This window comes from Seriola lalandi, unplaced genomic scaffold (assembly GCF_002814215.2).
Source record: "Seriola lalandi dorsalis isolate HSWRI2012SDOR001 ecotype SW California unplaced genomic scaffold, Sedor1 jcf7180002054509, whole genome shotgun sequence".
Lineage (NCBI taxonomy): Eukaryota > Metazoa > Chordata > Actinopteri > Carangiformes > Carangidae > Seriola > Seriola lalandi.
In genome coordinates this window covers 138-4,230 of record NW_019525062.1, presented here as the reverse complement: position 1 = coordinate 4,230, position 4,093 = coordinate 138, and the positions used below count along the sequence as shown (strand labels likewise).

The 4,093-nt window shown below is 41.9% G+C and overlaps 1 pseudogene across 1 annotated transcript; it reads left to right on the top strand.

The window, feature by feature from the left end:
• The first annotated feature begins 1,553 nt into the window (after nucleotides 1–1,553).
• Nucleotides 1,554–3,256, top strand: LOC147818730 (uncharacterized; annotated as a pseudogene). Its single transcript, XR_015437690.1, has 2 exons — nucleotides 1,554–1,930; nucleotides 2,619–3,256. The product of XR_015437690.1 is annotated as an uncharacterized LOC147818730 (transcript).
• Nucleotides 3,257–4,093: the final 837 nt, after the last annotated feature.

Here is a 4,093-nt window from a genome sequence, read left to right as displayed (position 1 = left end):
CACACACACACACACACACACACACACACACACACACATCTAACAAAAACTGCTGTGATACAAACACAGGTGAAGACCACACAGCTGCACTGAAAACACTTGTAAACAAACTGCTGTATTGTGTGTGATTTGAAAAGCTAAACAAGAAACTCTCCTTTGTAATTAAACAAATTCATTTGGTCACTTGACTGCATTTATATGGCGCTTCTATCCAAAGATCTTTACAGTGCAGGACAGTTTGCTGCCATCAGCGTGTGTGGGTGTGACTTTAGCCGTTCACACTGTTGATGGTTGTCACGATCAAATTAAGAGATGAGAAAAAACAGGAAGACTTTGTTTTAGTCGTTAATCCACTAGTCATTCACTAAAGCAGAAGTCTTCATCTTATCTTCATCTCTTAATGACTAAACCCCTAGAGAGCTGCAGCACACATGCACAACTCAGCGAGGGACCACTGACACTGATGTCCACTGAAGCAGTTTTTGGTCGTAGGCTGTTGAACGAGGGTACATTCTTTTTGACATATAGGCTACATCTTACTTTTGGTCTAAAACTGAGCTATACAGAGACACAAATGTCCTACACTCTTCAAGAGCTTGAGTGTAGAGGTGAAAAAATATTAAAATCATATCTAGTGCTCAGTGCTTTTGCTTTGTTTTAATAGGAAAAAATTGCTGTTGGTTTGAGTTTCTTTTAGTGTCTTTTGTTAAACTTCCTTCTCTTTTAATCAAAAAGACAGATCACATCAGATAAAGTAAAAAAAATAATAAAAGAATGCAAGACTGTCTACAGAGCGTGAGGAGAGAGAAAACTACTAATAATTACAAAACTTGCTTGTTAAATTTTAAAGCAAAGTCAGCAATTACACCCATACACCACATTTGTGAACATTTGAAAATAGAGGCCTCAAGAAATCTGCTACACCCCAAGTTCAATCTTCAGAAGCAATATTAAGATTAAGAAATATTTGGCCATCCAGCGTTTCATGTCCTTAAGATAAGGTAAACAAGACTAAAGGTTCAGTTTTACAGAGTATAGCTGTGTTTTGGCACAATAGCAATTGTAAGGGAAAATAAAATAGGACCTATGATGGAGCTTTGGGGAACACCGCAGGAGAAAGCTGCAACAAATGATCAATCACAACGATTTTTAGGAAAAAAGGCCCTTTGATAACCTCTGAATCAGTCAACAACAAGCCTGCAAAGGTCATGGGTCAAGGCTACGTGACAACACAAATGCTACAGTGTGTGTTCAACTTCCTTTTACATCTTCTTCCTTCTTCATTATTTCTTTGTGACACGGTCAAATAAGGGCAGGGTGCCACTCTGAGGGTTTGGCCATGGTCAAACTCTCCTCTATAAAAATGTTGTTTATATGTTTTTTTAAACTTAAGTCGCATTAGTCCTGATATTTTGTAAATATTTCAAAAGTTCACAGTTCAAGCAAAGGTTATTAAGGAAAGAGTATATAGCTTTTGGATGAGGATGAGGACACACTCAGAGTCAGTTGCTTTATAGACATCATCTTCAGGCAAAAACAAAAACACAAAAAACAAATAAAAAAAACACTTGCATCTCAGGGGTTGTTAATACAGATGAGAAAACAAACTTAGAAAAAACAAATCTTGCCTTTCAGGGCTTCCGTAGCTCTACAGTCAGTATGCATACTAAGAAAAAAAGTGCTTGTGGTTGACGCTGCACTAGTGTTACGCAATGCATCGCACAAAGGAAATGGAGGATTATATATATTATAATTGTACATTGCAACATTATCATTGACATTTATGACTGACTCTAATAAACTCTGTTCAGATGGCTGGCCTGTGCTGGATGGCTGTGATGCTGGCCTTCCTCCTGTCTGTTCCTAAAAACAGTTTGGCTGATAATTACAACGGCAGGCTTCCGCAAATTGTAAACGGCATCTTGAGAGGGTGAGTCAACTACTGAGTCATTTACTAAAAGAATTTTTTTCACCGAATGATGTGTTAAGACCACCATGGGCACATCAGGAGGGGCTGCATTTGATGGGGGGTATAGATATCAGAGTGAACAATAATGAAGCGAGGCTGAGAGTACAACGAGCAGAAGTACATGTTATTTTGAATCCGCACTTCAACAAGAGTTTTGCTCAGTCTTGCTGTCAACAACTCAGAAATATTTCCTAATTCAGACTGATTTCCCCCAATCCACACAAGGTTAAGCAAATTACCCATGTCTTTATTTGTTGTTTTATGAAATACAGTTTAAGAAAACTGATATTTTACAAGGAAGAAGCTTAAGAACTTTGCAGACACAAACACAGAGGCATGCTGCATTAGTCACAGAGCAAATGGTGCAACGCTGCCACTTAGTGGTCAGTTTACGTAACTGCACTTTAGGCTCCAATACTTTGTTGAAGCACTGAGAGCTCAGTGGTCGTTTTATTTTTTATGCATGTCATCATACCATGATCATCATCTAGGTTTCGATGTGCATTCATCTGACAACTTTTCTTTACTCTACAACTGAGGTTACTGCCTTACACGTTCATATATCACACAACCTACACTGTGTTGTGTTCTGTATGTACATGGTGTGGTACGATACATGGTAGCATGTTCTGTTTTTTTCCTTTTGCAGCTATGGAGTACAAGGCATGTTCAGTCTGGCTGTAAGAATCCCGAAATACCAGAACCAGAACCAGAACATTAATCAAATCCTTAATCAAGTATTCACAAGTGATCCTGCCAACAATGTGAAGAATACGATGAACAGTGGTGATGTGTACACCGGCAGCCGGGTGGTTGCAGCCAAAGTTCAGAGACACTGATGTTCAGGAGCTGATCACGCAGAGTCACGTGTCGTAGATCACTTTAACCACCTGCTCAACACGCGCAATGATAATGATTTTCTGCTTTTCTATGTTTATGCCTCCCCATGTGTGGAAAAATGTACAAGCCGCACGCATAATGATAACATTCTCCAAAGGATGAATCAAATTCTGGAATGGGACAGTTACGCAGTTGTGTTTTCTAAAATATTCAAACCCAAAACTGGTCCAGCCAATACTGACGAGCAGCGTAGTGGCGCCCTTCAGCAACTCGGGACGTACCAAGGTTCCCAAGGTCAAATTGGTCTAAACAACATATTCCGTTGTGATAAACAAGATAATCAGATGCAATGCAGCGTATGCTCTAGTGGTAATGGAGTTGCTCACTACTGCATTTCTGATGGTACAGGAGTCGAGAGTGTTACAGGAGGTGAGACTGATAGAGGAGGTGAGAGTGATAGAGGAGGTGAGACTGATAGAGGAGGTGAGAGTGTTACAGAAGGTGGGAGTGATAGAGGAGGTGGGAGTGATGGAGGAGGTGGGAGTGATGGAGGAGGTGGGAGTGATAGAGGAGGTGGGAGTGATGGAGGAGGTGGGAGTGATAGAGGTGGGAGTGATGGAGGTGGGAGTGATGGAGGAGGTGGGAGTGATGGAGGAGGTGGGAGTGATGGAGGAGGTGGGAGTGATAGAGGTGGGAGTGTTACAGAAGGTGGGAGTGATAGAGGAGGTGGGAGTGATGGAGGAGGTGAGAGTGATACAGAAGTTTGGAGTGGTAGAGGAAGTTCGATTGTTAGAGCATGTAGGAGTGGTAAAAGAGGTGGGAAAGGTAAAAGAGGTGGGAAAGGTAAAAGAGGTGGGAAAGGTAAAAGAGGTGGGAAAGGTAAAGGAGGTAGGAGTGTTATAGGAGGTGGGAGTGTTACAGGAGGTAGGAGTGGTAAAGGAGGTGGGAGTGTTATAGGAGGAGGGAAAGGTAAAGGAGGTGGGAAAGGTAAAAGAGGTGGGAAAGGTAAAAGAGGTGGGAAAGGTAAAAGAGGTGGGAAAGGTAAAAGAGGTAGGAGTGTTATAGGAGGTGGGAGTGTTACAGGAGGTAGGAGTGGTAAAGGAGGTGGCAAAGGTAAAGGAGGTGGGAAAGGTAAAGGAGGTAGGAGTGGTAGAGGAGGTAGGAGTGGTAGAGGAGGTTGGAGTGGTAGAGTAGGTAGGAATGATAGAGGAGGTGGGAGTGTTACAGAAGGTGGGAGTGGTAGAGGAGGTAGGAATGGTAGAGGAGGTAGGAATGGTAGAGGAG